This window comes from Phascolarctos cinereus, unplaced genomic scaffold (assembly GCF_003287225.1).
Source record: "Phascolarctos cinereus isolate Bilbo 61053 unplaced genomic scaffold, phaCin_HiC Scaffold_4;HRSCAF=312, whole genome shotgun sequence".
NCBI classification, from domain to species: Eukaryota; Metazoa; Chordata; class Mammalia; order Diprotodontia; family Phascolarctidae; genus Phascolarctos; species Phascolarctos cinereus.
Genome location: NW_027555847.1, coordinates 195,883,478 through 195,909,944, shown reverse-complemented (window position 1 = coordinate 195,909,944; position 26,467 = coordinate 195,883,478). Strand labels below are relative to the sequence as shown.

Below are 26,467 nucleotides of genomic sequence, written 5' to 3'. Positions count from 1 at the left end.
ATTCCCTGGATGCAGGCTATGCTTGCTTCCAGTCCACCTCCTCTTTGGGACCCCCCCCCAAAGCAAGGACAGCTCTATGCCCCTTGCCAGCAGGAAGCAGTTTCAAAAACCGAGACCTTCACCCCTTACCCCAAAAGAATTTGGGTCTCATTTGTTTGATGGGGGAATGATGAGGATGGGATGTAGACCCCAAAAAGGAAAAACCCTGGACTTTCCCACATGGCCAAATCTCTGGCTTTCCTCTGAGGCTATAATCTCACCAACTGGCCTTTCATTGTGGCTATACCCAATTTCTCAATTCTGTTACCCTGCTAGCCCTCCATTGTCTTACCTCCCTATGGCCCCAGGCCACTTCCCACCTTTAATCCTATTTAGGATCCATTTTCCCTTGGCCATTGTATCCTGGTCCCTGGAGTTCTATTACCTCACAGACTACTTTGCCACTTCAGATCCCTCCCACAGTTTTTCTGTATATAAGGTCCATCTTGTCTCCATTAAGATGCTTAGATTCTTACAAGCTAGCCACTGCTCATATTCTTATAATCTAGCCAATAGCTTACTAATGTTCAGACTCCCTAACAGTCTACCCAATATGACAGATGTTCTAATAAAACTTGTCTTTGGCTAAAAAAAAAAAAAGATTGTAAACAAATTCTAGAGCAGCAGAAACCACAAAAAGACACAGTGAAACAAATTTCCAGCCCAAGACAACCTGGATGGCTGATGTTATGCCAGGCTGGAAGAGGAGCACAGTTCAACATGGGCAGTGCAGGCAAAGACAAAGCAGGCCTTAGGGGACTGAATCACAGGTAGCTGTGGTGGTTTCCAGACTTCTCAACCCACAAACACCAAAGACAATTTAGAAGATCAGTGGGAAAGGTCTGTTGGAGCTGGGTGAGAAAGGAGTGTGGTACAGTCCTGGCCCTCTTGCAGCCTTCAGGTGGTGGCCACGGCAGCAATGGCTGCTTCTGGATTCTGTCGGCTCACAGACAGTGGGGGGATTGCGCGGCTGATTAGAGGGGGATTGCAGGGAACTGTTTGCTGGCACTAAGGCAGAATTCTTTTGCTTTCCCTGTGTTTGGATCTGGGTCCTAGTTGTGGGTGGCAGTCCTGGGGCAAGGAGGAGGGCTGACGAGGCGGAGTTTATGGAACAGTGAAGAGGGAATCCTCAGAGTTCCCAGGCAGAAAAGAGTGCTTGTGGTCACTCATAGACCAGAGCACAGGCCAGAAAAGGAGTAAACACCTCGCCTTTGATCATACCACCTTAGAAGAAGTGAAAATTTACAAGTCCTTAGAAGTATCTCTGAAAACAGCTGCACAAAACCCCTGAAGTTTGAGACAGTTCACCCTCTACACTGGAAGCAGATCTCTCCCTTATAAGAGTTAAAAGTCAAATAATTGTCTGGGAAGATGAGCAAACAAAGGAAAAAACTCAGACTATAGAATCTTAATTTGGTGACAAAGATCAAAACATACAACTAGAAGAAGACACAAAGTCAAAGCTCCTAGAACCAAAGCCTCCAAGAAAAATATGAATTCATCTCAGGCCACAGAAGAGCTCAAAAAGGATTTTGAAAATCAAGTAAGAGAAGTAGAGGAAAAATTGGGAGGAGAAATGAGAGTGATGCAAGAAAATAATGAAAAACGAGTCAACAGCTTGCTAAAGGAGACCCAAAAAAATACTGAAGAAAATAACACCTTAATACAATGTAAACTCTTCTTATTTTAAAGCCCAAGACCTGGTCCCAAACTATATCTCTACCCTCATTGTATATTACTTCCCCTCCTGCAGTCTGCACTCCAGCCAAATAGGCCTTCTCTTTATTCCTTATAAATAGCACTTCATCTCTTGTCTTCATGCTATCCTCTAAGCCTGGAATGCACTTGTTACCTCCACCTGATAGAATCCCTTTCTTTCTTTAAGATGCAATTCTGGCACTATTTCCTGCATGAAGTTTTCCCTGATATCCCCAAAATCTAGTGCCCTCCCTCCCAAACTACCTTCTATTTAATGTGTATATACATATATATGAATTAACTTTATATTTATTCCATATTTTTTTTATCTGTACTTTCTTCCTACTCCTCTCCACAATTAGGATGTAAGCTCATTGCAAGCAGAGTCTGTTTCATTCATTGTACTTATATCCCCAGCACCTAGCATAGTACCCAGTACATCGATGCTTACATACTTATTGGTTGGTTGAGTAATACTTTTAGGGAAGTATGTTTTAGTGAAAAAAAAAAACTTCTGGACTTAAAATCAGGCAACAGATTCAAATCCCTGCTCTGAAGCTCGATGAGAGTGGGCAATTCTCTTAATCTGTCTGATCCTCAGTTAACTCATCTGTAAAAGAAGACTTTTTATTTTCACTACCAATGTCAAAGGACAGTTGTGAGCAAAGTGTTATATAAGTGTTAGTCTTATTGTGTTATATAAATGTGTACTGTCGTTATTGTTGATCCAAAGTGAAATGTGGCTATAAATACCAAGACTGATTTTCAAATGAGATTTGTAAACTGACTTTAAAGGCAAAGTCAAAAGAGGAGCTGAAATTACAGGTGAATATTGTCAACAGAGTAGATTCTTTCAGATGAACATAAGGCTCAATAAAGAATACAGGACTTTTTTTTTTAAAGAGTGGATATTTTCACAGGAAGAAATAGAAGAAACAAGAACTAAGTAGAAGAGGAGGAGAACAAAAAGAAAAGCTAAGGGATGAGTAAAGAAAAACTTTAGATGGCAGTAGACAATGTGAAAATAGAGTACTAGTCTATTCTTTCCTGGTGCTGTGGGGAAGTTGCTAAACCTTCTGAGGATGAATGTAGAAAAAGTGTGTCCCCAGACACTTTGGAGATATGAAACCTCAAATCCTGGCTGACACTGTCTCTCTGACCCAGGTCTTGAACAAACTACATTTTAGTTCTTAAGTTGGAGATATCTGTTCACTATGAAGCAAGAAGGAAGGAACAGTTAGCTGTTTTCAGGCCTCTTCTTAAGAGTGGCAGATATGAAGTCAGGTGACCTGGGTTAAAATCCTTGGTCTGCCTCTGACCTCTGTGACCTTCAACAAGTCACAACGTCTTTGGACCTCAGTTTTCCTTATCTGTAAAATGTGGAGGTGACACCAGATGACTCCTAGGTCCTCTTTCAACTCTATGATACTTGGACATAATCCAAGTTACCCAGCTTCACTGAAAGTACTTCATCTTTCTCAGAAAAAAAAGTGTTGAGATGATTTACTTTGAATAGAAAGGCCTTTTCCCCTGTTAGATGGGAGCACTTAATTTAACCCTCAAAAAACAAGTAGTTCCTTGTTAACACAAGCAGTATATTCATTTTCTAAGAGGACAAGTAGATGGCATTCATGTCCCTTGCTAGTTTTACTGCTCTAATGCCCTAAAAAAGAAAGCCGAGCTAGATATTTGTTCTAATAAGCTTCTCTCATTTTTGGAGAGGACAAGCACAACTTGGCAGATGAAAGTACGCAATGTTATTATATTTCCTGCAACTATAAAGTGTGTCTTTTCCACTAGCTACAGAAAAAATCATCCCTTAGTAATCATATTTAAAATTCATCTTGTAAAAAAAAATTTCCTGATAAGCCATTCTATAGAAGACAATAAAAACTGATTTTCCTTGAAAATGCTGATAGTGTCCTCTACAAAAAGTAAAGAGCACATTTCCACATGGCTACAGGCAGAGCTGTTATCTCAGAAAAAAAAATTAAAAGATTTTTTTTCCATTCAAACTATGCTTTATATCATGGAAAAGCACTAGTGCAAATACTTAAGTAGAAAATTCCCTACCTGTGTCCTCTAAGTACACGTTAAAAAATAATTCTATGTTCAGACCAGTTTTGACTTGTCCTGCTTCTGGTCATAAACATAGCATATGAAAGCTCAATTTCCTCCCTTGGACTTAACCACTTTTCTACCCTCAGTTTCCAATCTCAGACACTCAGAAATAACACCAGATTCAAGACACATATGGGATCTGTCTTTACCCGTCCAGGAACTGTTTGGACACAGATATGTATAAATGGCTAATGAAAGAAGTAAAAATGTTTTTGATTTTTTTAAAAGATCTTTCTGGGTAGTTCTGTGCTGAAAGGCAGATATTAGTAAGGGGATTTGTACCTTCAATTGTTCAAGGACTTATTCTAGATAATTGACTAATATACATTCCCTCCTGCAGTTATTCTGCCCAGCAGGATCAGAAAACCACTGACAAGCCTTAGGGAGAAGAAAGCAAGAGATTCACAAACCATTGCAGGGGACATGCAAAGCACAGTGATTTAAAAGGAGTGAGTAGTCATCAATAACAGAGTGAGCCACATTTTGAGCCCCTACCCACTGCTTTAATGGTATCCTGCTTTCATTTATTGTTTTAGGGCCCTCTCTTACCCTCCATATGTTAATATTCACAGGAAAATTTGGCAGTTTTTGTAACTAGTAATGAAGGCCATTCAGCATCAGTGAATTGTAAGGAGTTCAGGGTGGGCATATTATTTTTCACTGTCTCAGTTACCCCATGGAGCTGACAATATTTGTATTACCTACCTCACAGGACTGTTGTGAATGTGAAATAGATAATGTATACAAAAATATTTTATTTAACTGAAAGGCCATAAGCACCACAGAGTACAGAGGGCTAGCTTTATGGTCAAGATTACTCGGGTTCAAGTCACACCCCTGACACATACTGGCTGTATGACCCTAGGTAAGTCACTAAAACTCCCAATATTCCCAGGCAGCTCTAAAAGTTTATCCATTAAAGATGAGTTGGAAATCTGCAATGAAATTGAGGTCTGGGCTAAAAGGGGGTCTAGAGCACTAGGACTAGGTCCCATTTAGTGCAAATAATGAATCCCATTAAGTGGTCGCATTAATTATTTGAATTCACACTAAATATTTGGATTGGGTTAAAACAAGTTATCATATTTTTAATAATTATAATGTTGAATAGTATGAATTCAAATACCTTTAAGCACTTCATGGGATTCATTATTATTTATCAAGATCTAGGTACATACATTAATTAGATATGGATTTATTTGCACCAATCAGGTCTTATATGTTAATATCTAGACTAGATGACAATAAATAGATATAGTTATATGTATATGATCATTATCATTACTATTATTGTTACTATTATTAGGGCCCTGGACCATACACCAGAGAGAAGTCTTCAAGCAAAGACTGGATGACCATTTGTTAGGGGTATTGTAGAAGTGATACTTGTTCAAATACTGGTTAAACTAAATGGTCCTTTCTGACATATAATTTGTGATTCTGTGATATTGCAAGTCTCTAGGATTCCTCACAGATATGGCTCTTAATTTCCCTGAATAGGGATTACGCGGGCAGATTCTTTGAGCTCGGCCTTCATGGAAATATCGAGGTTCGTCCTGGGAGAAGAGCAGTAATTCAGCTTTCCTAACGTCCTAAGTAGTCAGCTGCACACTTTGAGCAACACTAGGAAGTCCTCCTACCCAACAACAGCCCCTCCGCAGTTCCTGAGACCTGGAATTCTAGCCTCCTAAGTGGTCTCACTGCTTCCAGTCCATTCCCCACATGTCTGCCAAAGTACTTTTCCTAAAACGTAAGTCTGACCTTGTCATTCCCTTATCCAAAAATCTCTGGCAGACCCCTATTAGCCTAGGATAAAATGACAAACTCCAAGGCTTGGAGTCGAGAGTGTGCCATAATCTGCTCCAACCTATTGCTTTTGCCTCTCATGTTGCTCCTTTACATGTACTCTATGTCACAGCCACACTACTTTTTCCCCAAAAGTCTATCTTCCATCTCTGGTCTCAGTGCATTCAGAATGTTTTATCGTCAAGACCCAACTTAACTTAGATTTCATCTTTCCTGTTGTAAACTTTAGGTTGTAAACTCTTGGAGGGCAAGGACTGTTTTGTTTCTTGCCTTTGTATTTCTAGTGCCTAGCACAATTCCTCATGTGTAGTAGTTAATCAGAAAATCTATGTTCAGTTCAATCAAAGTGAACGTAAGTATAATAATTTGGGTTTTTTTGCTTAACAGAAGTCATGTAGCTCAAACCCTGTCAAAAAAAAAATCACCAAGACTTCTCAACCCACGAACGCCAAAGACAACTTAGAAGGTGAGTGGGAAAAGTCTGTTTCTGCTGTGAGAGAAGAGCTAGGTCTCAGAGCCAGTTCCAGAGTGCAGAGCGCACAGCATGGGCCCCAGGGTGGTGACTGCGTCCTGAGCTTCCAGCTCACAGACTGAGGGGGAATCCAGTGGCTAATCAGAGGGGGATTGCAGGGATCTCTTGCTTTGCCCGTGCTTGGATCTGGGTCACAGTTCTGGGCGGCGGTGGATGTCAAGGCCAACAAGTGTCAGATCAAACAAGCAGTAAAGAAGCTACATGAAATCAATATAGCCAATGTCTTCACACTGTTCCAGACAGAAGACCTATGTCCAACTTGCTACAGACTACTATGCTTTGGATGTTCCCAACAAAAACTGGAATTGTCTAAACTGCATCCAGTTATCCCACTCCACCTACAATAAAAATATTTCCAGTTTAAAAAAAACACCCAGATTTTTACAGAGTTTCTCTAACAAAGGCTTCATTTCTCAAATACACAGGAACTGAGCCAAATTTATAAAAATAAGAGTCATTTCCCAGTTGATAAATGGTCAAAGGATATGAACAGCCAGTTTTCAGAAGAAAAAATCAAAGTTATCAATAGTCACATGAAAAAATGTTTTGATTAGATAAATGTAAATTAAAGCAATTCTGAAGTACCACTTCATATCTATCAGATTGACTAACATGACAGAAAAGGAAAATGACAAATGCTAGTGGGAATGTAAAAAAATTGTTGGTGGAGTTGTGAACTAGTCATTATTCTGGAATTTGGAACTACTGCCAAGAACTATAAAACTGGGCATACCTTTTGACCCAGCAATACCTCTACCAGGTCTATATCCCAAACAGATCAAAGGAAAGGGAAAAGGACATTTTTGTACAAAAAAATACTCATAACAGCTCTTTTTATGGTGGCAAAGAATCAAGAATTGAGGGGATGCCTATCAACTGGGTAATGGTTTAAGAAGTATATGATTGTGGTGGTATATGATTGCGATAGAATACTATTGTGCTATAAGAAATGATGAGAAATACGGTCTCAGAAAAACCTGTGAAGACTTACATTAACTCATGCAAAATGAAGTGAAACAGAACCAGGAAAACATCATCTACAGTAACAGCAACATTATAAAGGTGATCAACTCTGAAAGACTTAGCTATTTTAATCAAGACAATGATCCAAGACAATTCCAAAGAACCCATGATGAAAAATGCTATCTGCCTTCAGAGAGAGAGAACTGATAAACTCTGAACACAGATTGAAGCATAATTTTTAAAACTTTCTTTATTTTGCTTGTTTTATTTTGGTCTGGTTTTTTTTTGCAATATGACTAATATGGAAATATGTTTTGCATGACTTCACATGTATAACTGATATCAAATTGCTTGCCTTTTCAAGGAAGGGAATAAGGTAGGAGAGAGGGAAATAACTTAGAACTCAAAATTTTTTAAAAAAATTATTGGGTTTTTTTACATGTAAGTAGGAAATATTTAATGAAACACACACACACACACACACACACACACACACACACACATCTCTCAGAATCTCAAAGTTACAAGAGACATCAGAAATCATCTAACCCAATCAGGCCAAAATAAAAAAATCAGGATATGTAAATGAAAGGTCACAGCAGAAAAGCAAAAAAAGAAAAGACAGATGAGGAGACAAGAGGACAGAGTTAATTCAGGGCCTACCATCTTTCACCAGGAAAAGACAATTGAGGAGAGGACTTGAGTTTTAGTGAGATTCACAGCTTTAATCCATAAAATGTAAAAATTCTGTAGGTGCTACTTAAAGGCTTATTAAATTGAATTGAAGTAACAGAAATAAATTTGCATTCTCTTCTGACACAACAAAAGGTGTGTGTGTGTGTGTGTGTGTGTAAAAGGTCAAATTAAATCACTGTAATGCTGAATATGAATTGATTAACTCCACCTCAAAATGAAAAATGGGTACATAATTCAAAAGGAAACATCTAATTTCAAAAGTAGATTTAAATTACAAGGGTAAACTAAAATTCATCATGTTGCAGTTTGCTCAAGAAATCTAGTGTTGCACTAATATAATCTGACACACTCAAATTCAAACCAGAAAGCAATAAGAGATCATACCATCAATGCTAGAAACAATAAATTTTGATCTTACAATAATCAAATCATATTACAGTTATGCTTATAAAGGAAAAGAAAAATCATTTGCAAATAAAAATAAACTTAAATAAAAATAGATTTCAAAATCCCAATGTAAGACTGTAATAAATCAAACAAAAAGATAAGAAATTACAGGTTTGATGTGAGAGTTAAATAAACTGGATTTGATAAATGTATGGAAAGAACTTAATAGAAACAAGAGAATATACATTATTTTCAAATACATGCAATATCCACAAAAACTGATCATGTTCTAGGTCAGGATTTTCTAAACTATCAGGGGCTTACCTCTGAGAGGAGTATGACATAAATTCTTAGATATACCATGTAAATAGATCTGCTTTTTTCAATGAAAACAAAGTTCAATTCAAAGTCAACAAAAGCAAGATTAACATGCCAAATTCACTCCAACAGATAGTAAGTATAATACAGCAATTGTTACATACACTATGTAGAAACAAGGTCAAATTTGAGCTAATGTGTATCAGATCTCAATTGTGGACACATCAACCACTGCAGATCATAACAAATATGAATCGTGTCATAACATTGCTTGCTGCATTTTGAACACAAAATAGGTAAAGTCAAAGTTAAACAAGTTCTGCATAGTGATTTAAAAAGAGCAACAGATCTATTATATTTTTCAATATCATTCATTTTTCTAAGTATAGGTTTCCAAGAAAGCTGTAACCTTATCAAACTTTAAAAACTCAAGAATAGTGATTGTAGATGGTGTTTGGTACATAATTTGTGCTTACATGCTTTTTCACTTCATGCATGTCTTTGTAGAAAATTGTAAAATTTACAATGAACTTTAAAGATAATTGTTATATTTTGTCTCTGGCTTTTAAGTGAAATATCTGTTCATGATCCCTTCAAACATGACTAGTTTGAAGACAAAAATTTATGGGGTGGTTAAAGTCAATACATGCAGATAACATTAACAGTTTAAGTAGTGAAAATATAGAAATACAAAGTTCAAAATCAGAAAATATTTATCATTCTGACTTACAGGTACTATTACTGATGGGGTTACTTTGTGTGAGTGCTGATACAGATAGCATGCAATTTAATAAATTGAAATAGCATTTTGAAATTATACATGATACGACATGAGAATTGCTTTGTAAAGAATTTTATTTAAATAAGCAAATAGGAACTTTTTTCTAAAACCCCATCTGTGACATCAAAAGGATTGCATGAATTATATAAGATTGTTTATAGAATTGCTAAAAAGCTTCATTCAAAAAACATTGGTGCTATTGATCTGGTCAGAGTTATGTCTGGCAAATCACATGAGAAGTAGCTTCAAATGGAGAATTTCCCATATATCTGAAAGCCTTTGTGATTAATTCAAAAATTAAAATATCCTATTTTGCATCATGTGGATATAGCAGCAGACGTAGTTAAATATATCTACTTGATGAACACACACATTATCGGGTTGTTGCTTTTCAAGTCTATTGATGGCAATGCTATATCAAGAGAAATGTTCAATTTAATTGATGGATTTTAAAATGAAAACAATGATGTAGGAGAATTGTAACTCAGTTGATGTCAGGATAAAACAAGGCCTACAATTACTAATTTAAAATGTGTTCCCCATGCAATTTGGACACAATGCATGCTCTACATATAATTCTTTGTACTGAGAAATTGTGAGTGAGAAATTATGTGACATTGTCAAGTTGTTATAAAAGTAATCAATTTCACTACAAGTCCATTAAAGGAAGGATTTTTGTAAAATTGTGTGATGTTATGAGAGCAAAAAAAAAGATTATTGAAAAACACACTGGCTTTCTCATGCCAAAGTACTTCAAAAGGTATCTGTACTAAAAGAAATAAATTGCCACTTTTCTTAGTAATAGTAATGATGAAGCAAATTCATTTTGTAACAAAATTTTGCTCCTGAAATTTGAGTATTTGTTAGGCATATTTAAAAACCTAAGAGTCTCAATAAATTAAGTTAGGGTCCTCAAATTCATAATCTCAGCCAGAAAGATAAAATGACTACTTATTAAAAAGTTGGAGCTATGCATAACAAATTTACAAAATTGCATTTTATGTTATTCTCATTTTAAAATACCTGCCCTGAAAATGAAATAAAAGAAATACCTACTTACTAAGCAACTGTCCAGTAGTATACAGAAGTACAAGTCCTTATTTTGTTTTAAATGCCCAATTATAAGTGGATAAGAATCCATTTGCTATGAACAACATGAAATATTAGTTTTTAATGTATCTGAACAAAAATGGTTAATAGACTTATTTGTGATAGTCGGAAAAAAAACTACCTGAAAAACTTGGAATGCTTTGGCAATGGGCCAAGGAGTTGTCTGGTTTATTTAAAAAAAAAAATTTTATTACTGTTTTCTAAAATCTCATTTTTGTGAAGTAAAGTTTTCTGACATAGTTATAAAGAAAAAGTATCAATCTTACTTATTGGGTGAAAAGTTACAAGTTGCAATAGAATAATTTATTATTTTTGCTACAAATATGAAAATGTGAAGTATGTGATCAGTAAATATCTGTCTCTATTATGCTAACTTTACTGGATAGTTGAAATTTTATTGTCATAAAAACTGTAATAAATTTTTAATTTTATCTGAATAAAAGACAAGCTAAGAAAATTAGTTGTCTAAATAGTTTTATGAGACAATGATAATTGTTTTTTAAAAGGGGGTGAAGGAATTAGTATATAAAATCTGGAAACTATTCTTCTAGGTGAGAGGGATGCTTGGTAATTTTAGAAAGATGAAGTTTTTAAATGCTATCTTTACAGGTTAAAATACAATGAAAATAGACACAAACAATAATATAATTGAAGCTTGAAGGTCTACAAAGAAGCTAACATACTGGACAATTCTTGGATTAAGACAAATATTATCAAAATTTAAATTACCTCACAGGCACAACATGAATACAACATGTCAATATGGACAAACCATCACCAGGGAAAATTTTATAACTTTGAATGTGCATGTTTACAAGACAGAAAAGGAAAAACTCAATGAGCTGAAGTCTCTAAATAAGAAAATGAAAAAGTAATAAACAATAATTTTTGTCTTCTAACATTTTCTCCTTATTATTCTTGTTGTTGTAAGGACAGAATGAAATCTATATTAATCTTATGTATCAGTTTCAATCATTAAAACTAATTAACAAATAATTTACATTTCATTTTTTTAAACTATCCAGAGGTTTAACTCATTTTTAAAAATAAAATTTTGTCTTTGGGTTTGCCTTTCTATTGCCTCCTCATTTTTGTTCTTATCATTTCTTATTTATTTTATGTCTTTTTAGGACAGGTAAATATTAGTGTATTGTGGCATTCCTTACCCTTTTGGGTGAATCATAATACATACTTATCCCAAATTATAATTTGATTGTTTCTATTATAGTTAGGGGGAAGTATGTATCTTTTTATCACATGGATTCATATAACTACACATACACATTATCTTAATTGTAATTAGTAATGGGCTAAGAATGCTGGGTTTTTTTGTTCAGAATATGTCATTCAATCATTTTGGAATTCTTCTCCTTGTTATAGATATTTCCTTAGTTATGGGTTTTTACTTATAAATTCTTCCGGATCTTGTTTCTTTTTGAAATAAATTCTTTTGTTTTCAAATCATGTAGTTATATTTCCAAGATATATGATTTATAAATCTAATCCATTTTTTAAGATTTTGTATATTTTTCTCTAGATTTGTCACTTTTCCTTGCAAGTTCTGAAAATTGTATCGTTACCACAATAGTCACTGAAAGGTGTGGAATTCCCCTGGCTGGGGAGAGAAAACCGACAAAGGGAAGAGGAGCTATAGAGTACATCACTACTGACTGATGCATATCTTTGGTTTTCTGCTTAGTTATGAGCTTGGGCGTTAAATCAATGTTATGTCCAAACATAAGTTTGTGTATTGATTATGTACCACTCATATATAGGTCATGATATTCTTGTAATGGCTTTCATAGGTCATAGTATCTAAGTTTTGACTCAGTACTAAACTATGATTTAGTATCTAAGCTATGATTTGTTAACAAGTCACCATGTTCAGGCTTCCACCTTTCACAGAGTTTAAGTTTTCATGGCTTTTCACTTAGTACTGTATTTTAAGGCATTTCCCCAATAGGGACCCCATAGTCACCTTTAATGTAATTTTTTTAAAAAAATTCTTGATTAGTGGATAACTTTCCTTTGGTTTTTTCATGTTGTAATTTTAAAATTATGTGATTTGATGAACTGCAGTTTGTATTTCTACATGCTATAGTACTTTGAATTATTTTTACTTGTACAGAGTATTACTTATTCCACTCTGGAAAGCTTTTCTTTTTTAATATGGGGCAGGGAGGGAAAGTTAATATTAATCTAAAAGTTAAACTCCTCTGTCTATAATTATATAAATTATAATTATTATATAATTATATAAAATGTTGACTAAACGTGAAAGAAGCTGGTGTTTTTTGTCCTGGAATGACAAGCTGCAATTTCCTCACTTGCTTGTCTTTTATTTTGTTTTTAATTGAGTTAGAGTTTTTCATTTCCTTTAACATATTTATTATTCAACTTAATTTATCATTTGGTATTTCTTCCATCCAGCTATTAGGGAGTCAACCTGCATTTCTGATATCTTATCCCTCAAGTCTTTTATTATATATGTATGTATATACATAAACTTTATCCCTCATCTTTTACTTTATTACATATGTATATATATATATATATATATATATATATACATAAATATTCTATGCATAGGCACATGTGTATATGTACATATAAAGCGTAAAAAATAAATAATAAAGAAATATATTTCTTTATTGATATTATATATGTATTTATATGTATTATATAATTGACTTTTCTTTTCAAAGAAGTGATTGATATATGGATAAGCCTACAAATATGTCCTAAATGTGAGCTGGAGCTGCCTCTTATGGAGTACTAATTGCCAAATCCAATGGCACCTGAGCTGCGCTTTGAACAAAACTAGGAATTCTGAAAGGTAGAGGTAAGAAAGGAAGACATGCCATGCACGAGGACTACCCGTGCAAGGGCATGAATTCAGGAGATAGAATGTCATGCATTGGCTTTGTTATCATGCCAACTTGGTTGGAATAAAGAACGTGAAGGGAAGAAAAATGGAAATAAGATTGAAAAGGCAAGTAGTCATATTGTGCTGGGTTTTATTTTTATTTACTTATTTATTGATTTTTTTTTTGGTGAGGCAGTTGTGACTTGCCCAGAGTCACACAACTAGTAAGTGTTACATGTCTGAGGCAGATTTGAATTCAGGTCCTCCCTACTCCAGGGTTGGTGCTCTATCTAGTGTGCCACCTAGCTGCCCCTGTGCAGGGTTTTAAATGATAGTGTGTGAATTGTGTACTTATCTTAGAGAGAATAAGGAGTTACTCAAATCTTTGAGTACAGAAGTAACAAATATCAATTTGATGGCCATGTGGAGGATAGATTGTAAAGGGGAGAGATTAGATGCAGGGAACTAATTAAGAGGCTATTCCAATAGTCCAGGAAAGAAGTAATAAAGTTGCAAACTAGGCTATAGGCTATGTGAATAGAGAGGTAACAAATAAAAACTCATTTGGTAAATAATATGATGGGGATGAGGTAAGCAGTGTTGGGTTAAGGAAGAGGGAATAGTGAAAAATGACTCCAGGGTTATGAACCTTGAAAGATGGTGGCACCTAGAAAGGTGGAAATAAAATCAATATAAATACGAAAGTTTAAAGGAAAAGAAAATTTGGGGTAAAAGATAATTAGTCTTGTTCTGGATGTTTTGGTTTGAGATACCTATGGGATATTCAGGTGAAGATGTTCAACAAGGAGTTGAACTGACTGAGAGTTACCTAAAGAGATTATAATTGAATCCATGGTAGCTAAAGACATCATCCAGAAAAAGGGGTATAAAGAGGGAAGAAGGACCAGGGCAGAAACTTGGTAGAATGCTCACAATTAATGGGTGGAAAGAAGGTGATGGAGAGTAAGAAGATACAATCAGATTATCAACAGAATAACCAAGCTTGGGATGTGTTACTGAAACCAAAAGAGGAAAAAGAGTCCAGTGAGAGGAACTGGTCAATTGTGTCAGGATTTAACTGTCATATTGCCCTATTAAACTAATATATTTATGAAAGTGGGGACTATATCCTATCTTAAATTTGTACCCTCTGTCTTCCTCTGACTTAATATAGTGTTTCAAGCACAGTAGATATTTAAAAAGTGTTTGCTTAATTGAAGTAAATTGAGTTGAACTAAATTGCATCCAAATTGTCTTTATTTCTCAAAGTTCATGTCTCTCTCAATAACAACATTCATCCAGTCTCAAAGACTTGAAACCTTGAAGCCAAAATACAGGCAATTAATATACAAATCCTACTGAATTTTCCTTTAAAATGGCTTTGTTATGCACCTCTTCTTCTCAATTCTTGTAGTCACCACCCAGGTCCAAGTCTTCTCATTTTACACATGGAATACTACAAACAGCTCTAAGCAAAAACAAAACACCATCAACAACAACAAAAAAAGCCAAAAAATTTTCAGTGGTTTCCCATCTCCCAAGGTATCTAATCCTAGCATACTACTGATAACAACAGTGAAAAACATTTTAATTTGTTTTATATATTAGCACAATATGAATGTAGCTTCTATGAAGCCTTATCCTTTTCTGTTCTCAGGTATTAAAATGCTTTTACTACAAATACAAAATGAAATAATTATACATATTGGCAGTTATTGCATTCTAATTTGCAACTTAAGGTTGCAAAGGAACTTTGCAACTTAAAGAACAAACTTAAGGTTGCAGAGTTCATCTTCTCATGAAACATTCTTCTTTGAGAAATCATTCTTCAAAATAAGGGAGAGAGGGACTCTGTGTATTGGGGAAATATATGGAAACAATACAGGTGAGAAACTTTAATGAAAACAGATTTCATTTATCTTGTACAGGACTGTTTTAAAAACAAAATTAAACCTAAAACTTTTTTCCCATTTCCCCAACTATGACAAACACTAGTTGTTCTCAAAATGTGGTTCATGGACCTTTGGGAGTCTGAGACCCTTTCAGAAGGTCCACAAAGTCAAAACCATTTTCATAATAATTCTAAGATACAATTTGCCTATTAAATTACTCGCACATATTCCAACAATATATCTCCGTGAGACTGGATTTTCTTCATGTATTTCAGCCATGACAATCTATTACAATAGATTAAATGCAGAAACAGATATGAGAATTCAGCCATCTTTTATTAATTCAGACAATAAAGAGATGTGCAAAAATATATAAAACAATGCTATTCTCACTAATTATTTGTGTTTGGAAAATAAGGTTTTTTAACAAAAAATATTATTTATGTCTACATGAAATGGGTTAATTATTATTTTTCATAAATTACTAAATATTTTAAACATTTATCATTTTTAATTCAAATATAATAAGTATAGATAGATATAACTCACATAAGCAAAAATTATTTGCCATCCTCAATAATTTTTAAGAGTATAAAGGGGTCTTGAGACCAAAAAGCTTGAGAACCACTGATGTAACTATTGAAAAAACATTTGCTCTAGCCAAGTGACTATAAAGTATCCATCTTTAGCTTGTACGTAATACTATATCAGATGCTGAAAGGCATATTGTAATATTGCATGTATGCTGCTTTCTAGGATCTTACTGGAAAGATAAAGCTAAGAAATACTATCTAATTAAAGGACATTAAATAAATTATGTGGTACTAACTATAAGAACAATTAGGAGTTTGGAGAAGGGAAAGCTCAGTATGATCTAAAGCAAGATTTCTTAACCTGGGGTCCATGAAATTTAAAAATTGATTCTGATAATTATTTCAATAACATTAGTCTCCTTTGTCATCCTGTGTATTTTATTGTGTCCATTTAAAAACATTACCCTGACAAGAGTCCATAGGCTTCACCAGGCTATCAAAGGGATTTATGACTTAGATCATAATAAAGAACCCTTGGTCTAACATATTCAGAGCAGACTTCATGCAGTCAATGGGAACTGAGCCCAGAATTACATGAGTAGGATTAAGACAAGTAGAAGAAAAGGGCAAGAAGTAGACAGTATATATAAACAGAGAACAATCTAAGCAAAGGAATAGACAGAGGAACGAGTACTATATATTTTAGGGCAGTCAGCACCAAAAGCCATTGCTAGGAGGAATGAATATTAAAGGGCCTAGAGAACACATAAAAAGGTAGAAATAATACAATTGTCACCTACAACGCTGGAGGCCTGAAGGTCTTCCCACAAAAGGGCTCTAGTTCTAGGCTCTAGGTAAAAATAAATTCATTCCTGGGAGAGCCTGTCCTCAAATCAAGGTAAGCGAGGCTCCTCTCTCACTTCCTAGCTTATTATGCCCTCATCCCAGAGTAGAACTTCCAGAATGATCTCCCCTGAACTCTCCCACATGGTCCCAGCATTCCCCTGAAGCTCATCTCAACATAATCTTTTCAACTATCCTAGTATGTGGCTTTGACCCTACCCTAATTTCCAATTAAGTGTTACCACTAACCCTGGCCCCACCCTAGACCACCACTCCTTGATTCCATCTACCCCTTCCACATGGCCCAGGTCCCTGGCGTTTGCCTGGGGCACCTGACCCTTCTGGTTCTTCTCTGTTACCTCCCAGTCACCCCAGCCTACTGTCCACTCCCATCCAGATCTTCCCACAGTCTTACTGTATAAAAGGTCCACCTTGCCTCCCTTAAAGTGTTCAGATTTCTTAAGAGTCTGGCCCACTTGTTAATACAAGTGTCACAAATGCTCAGATTCCTTAAGAGTCTGACCTGCTTCTATTGGCGATATGATAAATTTTGTCTCTGCTCAGATTCTTAAAATCTGGCCAGCAGGGTGGATTCTTAAAATCTTGCCCACCTCAATGGGTGTTTCAATAAACCTTGTCTCTGACTGAAAGAAAGCTTGAGTTCTAGGCAGGACTCTCATCTTCTGTCCTTGAATTTCAGGGTTACCAACACCCCTAGACCTCAACACTTTGAAGAAGTGACTGATGATGAAATTTGTGCCAGCATTTTTCCATCAATAAAATAAATCTATACCTGTTCCTTGTCTTCCCCAAAGGGGAGTTTAAACAACTAATGAGAAAATATCAGCAAACTGCTTTGAGCTCTCTGAAAGCCACAATATCAGTTTAAGGTAGTAAAACCAACACAGTAACAAAAAAAAAAGTGTGAAAGTCACAATATCAGTTTAAGGTGGTAAAACCAACATGGTAATAAAAAAAAGTGTACGTCATGTTGGAAAACTGTCATAATAATAATGCTATGGAGAAAAATGAAAATACTTCCATTTCTATTGTATGATGGAGAAATGTGTTACTAATACAATTAATACACTGTTAAAGCAATATATGAATATGTAATTCCTGCTGATATTGTCTATGGATATATAAAGATTCATATGTAGTAGCTAAATATAAAAATAGAATAATAAACTAGTTAGAATATACTATGTGATATGATTCATCACTGCAGTAGGGGCCTTGCTGAGTATTGTAATCAACAATTACCAACCTCAAATTGCCTTTGACATCACAGTCTCAGAAAATTATAGTCTATCTGCAGACACAGATCACTGGTCTTTGCTCATTCATTTTCTTATGCAATAAAATCATTCCCCAGCAAGAATACAATTGCATGAGACTCATTTCACAGGGAGAACCACATAGCACTGTAGTTAAACTCCAGGGGGTTATAAAAATAGAAATAAAATCTGTATTTTAAATTTTCTTGAGAAAATATTTAAAGTGCCAAGGTCTTTTTAACATCTCTGGACAGTTTAAGAAAAAAGGGAATTTAGTAAAGGGAGAAATATTTCTACTCCCTTACCATTAACTGTCTTATATTTTTACAAAAGCATCAATTGATTTTAGTGAAATGTCAGCAAATGAATGGGTAACAAGGAGTTCATAGTGTAGGGGAATGAAATAGATTCTAATAAAGCACTGGACAGTTTGACCAGAGATTTAGCGTCTACTTCAAATTTACCACTGATTCTTTGTAGGAGCCAAGATAATTTCTGAATTCTTTCCTTCCCTTTTCCTTGCAAACTGTAAGAATACAAAGTAATAATAATAATAATGATACATGATGTGCCATTTGTACTTGGTCTATCCATAGTAATGCTCAACTTCATCATTTTGGTTCATTTCCCCCCCCTTATTGCTCTGTTCATAGTGACTGACAACTTCAACGGGAGAAGAGAGCTCACTGAACATCAGAGAGGAATTTTAAAATCTCTATCATACTTGGTGTTTAGTGGTAATTTCAGTAGTATAATACACAATATCGTACTGGGCTATATCTTCCCTCAAAGGGACAAAAAATCATGTAATAAGTTAAGAGATTAAAGTTTTTAATACTTTTCTGATTAAAAATATATTAAGGATTGATTCTATGGTTATTTGCAGTTGGGCATGACAGCATTAAAATTCAAATATGATATGCAGTAGGCATATTACTTATAAGCCAATTTTAAATAACAGATTCAGCACCATTGTATAGCACTTGCAAAGTACTGTACACATGTTATCTCATTTGATTCTCACTATAGCTATGTGAAGTAGGTAGTATTATTACCCTCTTTTTAAAGATGAGGAAACTGAGGCTTTGGATTTGCCCAAGTTCACATAGCCAGTCCATTTCTGAGATGGATTTCAATTTCAGGTCTTGCTGGCTCCAAGTACACCACTTCATTCACTAGTTTCAATCAATCAATCAATCAACTGATCAACTAGTATTTAAAATGTTCTACTATATTCCAGGCAGTGTGCTAAGCATTGGAGATACAAAGAAAAAGCAAAAACAGTTAGCAGGAGTTAATATTAACAAATGAGAAAGTAAACATGTCCATGAATAGGTATACACAACATATATACAAAGTAGTTACAAGGTAATCTTAGAGAAAATGGCATTAGCAACTGGAAGAAGTAGGATAAGACACTTGTACCAGGTGACACTTGAGCTAAGTCTTCAAGGGAGTCACAGACTCTAAAAAGCAGGTGAGAAAGAAAAGCATTCTAGGCATAGTAGAGAGCCAAGAAAAGGGATAGAAGTGGGATATGGGTCAAATCCAGCCTCAGACACAAAACACTCACTAGCGGTATGACCCTGGGTAAGTCACTTAACCCTACTGCCTAGCCAAAAAAAAAAAAAAGAAGTGGGATATGGGGTGTCTCATATACAGAACAGCAAGTAAACCATTATGATTTCTTTCAGTGGGAAATAGAAATGATGTATAAGAAGATTAAGCCAAGTTGTAAAGAGTTTTAAATGTCAAACAAAGGAATTTTTATTTGAAAGGAGATAATAATAGCACCTCCCTCCCAAGCCTGTTATGATAGTAAAATTAGATAATAATTATAAAGCCCTTAGCACTGTGCCTGACATAGTATATTCTGTATAAATATCATCATCATCATCATCATCATCATCATCGGTTCTAAGCTAATAGGGCACTACTGGAGTTTACTGAGTGAGAGAGAGGGGAAGAGGGTACAACTGACAAGGTCAGATCTGCGCTTTAAGAAAATCTTCCGAGCAATGCAATGATACAAGACAATTCCAAAAGACTCATGATGAAAAATACTATCCAGTCTGAATGTAGATTGAAGCATACTATTTTCTCCTTTTTTGTTGTTTTTTGTGTTTTCTTTCTCATGGTTTTTCCCTTTGGTTCTGATTCTTCTTTACAACATAACTAATGTGAAAATATGTTTAATGTAATCATAAAGATGAGGAAAATTTGATTGCAACACAGTGGAGATGGAAATTACAAGGCTTGGGAACTTATTTACTATATGGGGTGAGCGAGAATAATGAGTTAAAGATGATACTGTTACAAACTTGGGTGAATGAAAGGATTGTAGCACTCTTAATGGTAATAGGGAAGTATGGAAAAGAGTTGGACTTGAGGGGAAAGATAAAGGGTTCTATTTTGGACATACTGAGTTTGAGATGCCTATGATACATCCAGTCTGAAATGCCCAATCAGCAGTAGGTGATATATAGATCTGGAAATTATCTGTATAAAGATGACAACTGAACTTATAGGAGCTGATGCGATCATCAAATGAGAAAGTATAGAAAGAAAAGAGAAAAGGGCCAATGACAGAACTTTGGAAGCCACTCACAGTGAACATGACATAAATAAAGATTTAACAAAGGAGACTAGGAAGGAGCAGTGCAGCAGGTCAGAAGAAAACAAAAACAGAGCAATATCATAAAAACCTAGAAAGGAGAGAATGTTTTAGAGGGTAAGGAGTGAGGGAATTTATATAGTACCTACTATGTTCCCTGTACTATGCCAAGCACTTTACAAATATTATCTCATTTCATTCTTACATCAACCTTGTGAGGTAGGTGCTATTATTATCCTCATTTTGCAATGGAGGAAACTGAGGCAAACAGGCTAAGTGACTTACCCAAGGTGACCCAGCTAGTAAGTATCTGAAGCCAGATTTTAACTCAGATTATCCTGACTCTATCTACTGTGTCCCATGATGACCATCAATAGTACTTCAGAGAAATTAAGAAAGATGGGGATTGATAAAAAGTTACTAGATCCGATGATTAAGAAAGTACTGGTAACTTTGGAGAGAGAGGTTTCAGTTGAATGATGAGGTTGGAAGACAGACTACAAAGGATTTAAGAGAGACTTAGAGGAAAAACAGCAAGAGCACTAAATATAGATGGATTTTTAAAGGAGTTTAGGTAAGAAGGGGAGGAAAGATACAGAATAATAGCTAGAGGACACAGTAGGGGGGACTTGATTACAGGGGAGACAGAGAAATGTATTTAGGTAAACAAAGAATCAGTAAATCAGTATGTAGGTAAAGAAGAGCCTGAAGATTAGTAAGAGAATGAAGACAACAGTTAGGGATAGGATCAAAGGTACATAGGAGAGAGGTTGGCCATATCAAATAGAAAGAATACCCCTTCATTAGAAGCTGGAATGAAGGAGGAGATAATGACAGATGATATCAGAAAGATATGAGACGAATAGAAGAGCTCTTGGCAAATGACCTCAATTGTGTGTGTGTGTGTGTGTGGTGTGTGTGCATATACATGTGTGCATGTATATATGTGACATCTACTTTAACATGAATCCTCAAAATGGAAACTCGTTCATGGGAAACCATGTGGAAGTTAGCACTTTTGGTTTATGAACACCATCTACTAATATATTTTCTCATTCTATTTCTACATATCACCTCCCACATTATCAGCCTCCTGAAAACATTCAACCAAGAAGACAATTTAATTGAAAATGTCTTAATAAAAGCCATATTCAAATCCATCAGAAGCCATTTTTCACTTGTACAGCCTTTCCTTTGCCATTTGTTTCACAAATTGCTTGCATCTACTCCTTCCTTTTTTGCACACATTCATACTTTGGCTATTATAGAAATAGCTAATTTACATATAGATTAAAAATTACCTTGAAGTCTATTTACATTTCTGATGCATCAAAACCAAAATAACACAATGCTCACGTATGGCTTCCAATAAGTCCAAGTATCATTGCATTTCAGATTAATGAATATTTGGGCTTTGGCTTCATGGGTTAAACCATAAAATGCTACCAGTGGTGATGCTGCTGCTTCATTCAGCTTGGAACACAAGGGCCACATCTAGGTGGAGTAAGTCACTGAGGTTTCCACTCCCCAGGACCAAGTGCCCTGATCTTCACCTTGGCCATTTTGCTTCATGTCCACGGTGTTACTGCTGCTGCTCCACTTTCCAAACTTGACCATAAGAGACCAATCTGGGCAGGGAAAAATTGATACATGAGTCCTCATCTTTCACCTACCCATTTTCTGCCCTGCCCTCCTTCAACTCCACTTTCTACCTCTTCCTCTGAGAACTGTACTCACATCATGATATCTAAGATTGCCTCTGGAAAGGGTTTGTAAAAAGATTTTATTCCACTTATCCATTTTTGTGACTTTCCAGACACAAATGCCTTCCTTGACCACCATTTCCTAACATATGTCATCTCAATTAGGATGAAAAGTCCTTGAGAGCAATCGTCTTATTTTTGTATTTCCAGCACTAAGTACATGTAAGTATTTAATAAATGCTTTTCATTCATGCATTCATGCATGCATGCATGCATACATGCATGCATACATGTAGCTAAGCAGATTTGGCTAAGGCCAGTTGTGTACCTTGGATTACCATGGAATTATTTTGTCATTTTGGAATTGATTCCCTTTAAATAATTTATGTCCTTTTATTGTTGCTTTTGTCTGTATAATTGCCTATTTTTCTTTAGTTATTTTAAGTTATGAATAAAATGTTTCCAAAGTCAAATCTCTCGGCACATCAGGGTATGACACTTTCAGTCTAACCAATTTTAACTAGCCCTGAAGGAAGATTCCTTAAGAATCAATGTTAGCAACTTGAATGACTACCTGGTGTGCCTACATAAGTTTACATGTGTCTGCACCCAAAAATTAGATGACAACTATTCATCTCTACAGGTAGTATTAGGTATCTACCAATTACTTGGAAAAAAAAGTTCTTCTAAAAGATTATTTTAAAAATAATACAGCTTAGCCATTCTTCTTGCTAATATCTCTTTTTTAGGAAAAGTGAAGTAAGGAAATTTATGGAAAGGAAATTGAAAGAAGAAAAGGGAGTAATTGGTACAATCATTGCCTAGTAGGGAAGAATGTTAAGAAATAACAGAATCTCAGGATCTGAATTGAAAGTGACCTCATCAGCCATATCATCCCACCCATACACAAAAAGAATCCCCACTATAACATATTTGACAAATAGCTGTCTGGTATATGCTTGAAGACCTCCAATAAAAGCAAACATCCTAACTCTGAGGCAGCCCATTCTACTTTTTGTACAACTCTAACTGTTAGGAAGTCTTTTTTATTAACATCAAATCTCAGTTTTCCTCTTTGCAACTTCCACAAATTGTTTCTGGTTCTGTCCTCTGAGCCCAAAGAGAACAAATCTAATTCTACCTCCAGCTTTTGAAATACCGGAAGATAAAGATCACCCCTACCCCAAGTCCTACTTGGGATATGTCCAGTTCCTTCAACTAGTCCTCAAATATCATAGACTCAAGGCCCCTCACTTCTGGACACTCTAGCTTTCCTTTTGAAATTTGTAGTTTATAAAATGGTATGATAATAATAATAACAGATTCTATGATCCTTGAGGACAGAGACAATATTTTATTTATCTCTATATTCTTGTGCCTTCCTGACAGTGTCTTCCAGATCATAGACACTTGACAAATGTTTGAAGGGGAAAAGGATAGGAAGAAAGGAAGTTGTGGTGAATGTAATCTATATTCCCTAATAAGCCAAACAACAACTAATATGGAAGTTTGGTGAAAATGGAATGCATATATACCATAAAGCTGCTATAAAAAGTACAAAGAGAGTTCATGATCCTTGTACTTACAGATGGTCAGATTACAAATCTTGAACTATATACCTTTGGCTATAAATCCCAGAATAACTTATTCCTTGTTTCATTTGAATAATGTTTAGCAGAGAATTCTTAGAGAATGTCTTATATAAGAAGAGAAATTTAAAAGCCAGGAAATTTTAAAGGAATACAGTACAATAATTGCTTATGGGTCATCTAACAAGTAGGTATATTCAGGGACCTGTAAGAAATGTTCTTGTGGCCCCAAAAGACTCCAATCTTTGCCAAACTGAGCTTAATGAGTGTAGCTGAAAGCACACATTTCACTTCAGGGACTTCTCTGCCTATAAAGGGAAGCTGGCAGTTGCAAAAGCAGCTAGGCTGCCAGCACCTGCCCCACATGAAGATCCCAGGTTTCTGTAGTATTGACTCTCCACCTTTTCACAGTACATAAAGTTCCTAAAGCTTCCCTAGATCAGAGTTCCTGGCACTGAGATAACCAAGTGGTGATAAACTTCATCACACACAGGCAGTTATCTTACAACAGGAGTTCTTAACCTACAAAATCTACAGGATTACAAAGGAAACCAATTATATAGAAATACAGTTGTTATTGCTTTAAATTCATAGAACAAAAGAAAAGAACCCCTGCTTCATAGGAATCCTTGAAGAAGTTCCTAATGGACCATACATTATGAAGGCCCTTCTAGGTACCAAAAACCTCCATTTATGATATACTTAACTAGAATCAATTTTTTTTAAGAGTTAAGGTTTGTTGTAGGGTTTTTATGCTCTTTTTCCCTTCTGAGGGAAGAAATGGAAAGTAATAGAAATTTTAGAACATATGTAATATCTTCAAACCTAAAATTACTTTCTTAGGATAAGAACAAAACAATGTATTATTTGCTCAAAACTTTATTTGCTCAGAAAATTGACATTCATTCACTCACTCACTCATTCCTTCTACATGACTTTCCATATCCTTTTCTCCATTCCTTTGCACACTGTCCTTAACGCCTAGAATGTTCTCTCTTCTCATTTCTATCTTTTAAAATCCTTACCTTTTTTCAAAGCTCAGCCCAAGCTGCTAGTGCTTCCCCACTCACAAAATTACTCTGCATTTATTTTATGTGTAACCCATGTCCCAAAGCCTATTCATATGGGACTTTCTCTTTATTGATGAAGATTAATCCCCTGCCTGGCATGAGAGGCAGGAGTGGAGTTGGCAAGAGCAGGTGAGCTCTAGCCTTCTTCAGTCTCCTTTGAGACTCCTAAAGCTTCAAGCTTTTCTTGAGTTTTGAGTAGCTTCAGGTGCTTCTGGCTTCCAGCGGGAAAAAGGAAGAGACCAATCTGAAACTGGCAGTCTCCATCATCTCCCTGTCCCTAGCTTGCTACACTAGACTTCAGGAAGTTTCCCTTTGGGTAAGATGATGGATAATCTCTCTTGGTTGAGCTGAGTTACCTCACTCCCAATACCAGAGCTCCTTCACTCTGTACTGTCCAGTATATATTCTCCTAGAGATTCTTCCACCTTCTCTGATTTCTGATTTGCTATGATTCAGATTAATGGGTCTATCTGCTATATGTGTTCATTATGGAACTGGTATTTAGTGAGAAAGAGGTCAAGCCGTGGATATAGTGCACGGGGTCCTCCTCCACAATAATGACAATGTAATCAGAAACTAGATTGAACCCTATCATATCCCTTAAATTAATAATATTTAAGGATGCAGATAGATATAATCCCGGACCAGTATGCCCTCTCCCTCTGAGAAGAGCAGTTCTAACCTCCTATTTCCCCTCCTGGAAGGAATGAAAGACTCCCTTGGAAAAGGCTGGGGGAAGAAAAGGCCACAGATGTCTATTCTGCCTCCCTTAGAGCCACACAAAAACAGCCCTCACCATAAGTAGGCTCTCCTTAAAAATGGGCCCTCTCTACACATGGTACTATCCCTACATGTTTATATTTTATATTTATTTATGTAGAGTGTGTGAGTAGCCCGAGTAAGTTATGTCCACTTGGGTTTGACTACGTATGACTCACAAGCAGGCCTGAAGATATCTCCTCCTCTTGTCCTTCTTCAAAAGAGACTTTGTTTCCTGTCAGAAGGGGAGCAAAATATTAGAACTACAACGCTGGCCACTCTGATCTCCTCCACCACTAGGCTGGAATTACGTATATTCACTCTCCCTGCCCCACCCCAATTATTGCTAGTAGTCTAGCAAAATAATCTTTAGATTCAAACTGTGCTCCTAGTTGCTATCCCTTTGATGGGGAAGGGATGCCCCAATCTGCATGTCCAGAGGTTTGATTCTCTTCACACCAAATGCCAGTCATACAAGGACCATCATATATAGTGAATAGCAAATAAACCCATTTATCCAAGTTGATAATAAACAGATATCAGAGAAACTATACAGATTAGAATTTAATGGAAAATACAGAGTGATTAAGTTCTTCTAGTGTGAGTAAAATATCTCAGTTCAACAGAGAGAGAGAGAGAGAGAGAGAATTCAATCTCAACCAAAGGAAAATTCCTAGAGATTTCTAGTGAGATAAATTAAGAATAAGGACATAATTGAGGTTCCTGCTCTTCTACATGTCAGCTTCTTCCCTGAGTCTTTCTTTCCCTCCAGGGACCCCTCTGTGAAAAGAGTCTAGAACTGCTTGTATGTTCTCTCAAAGCTGGAAAAAGACAAAACCTAGAATCTCTCCTCCCCCAGCTCTTACCAAC

The 26,467-nt window shown here is 35.7% G+C and overlaps 2 long non-coding RNA genes across 2 annotated transcripts in view; both read right to left on the bottom strand.

Annotated features, from left to right (window-relative positions):
• The window catches only part of LOC144456844 (uncharacterized), a 147,041-nt gene that overhangs the window by 48,434 nt on the left and 72,140 nt on the right, over window positions 1-26,467 (bottom strand). The gene's annotated exons all lie outside the window — the stretch shown is intronic.
• LOC144456845 (uncharacterized) lies at window positions 14,553-25,835 on the bottom strand. Its single transcript, XR_013486019.1, has 2 exons — window positions 25,777-25,835; window positions 14,553-22,104 (listed from the first exon to the last, which is right to left on the bottom strand). It is a non-coding gene; the product is annotated as an uncharacterized LOC144456845 (long non-coding RNA).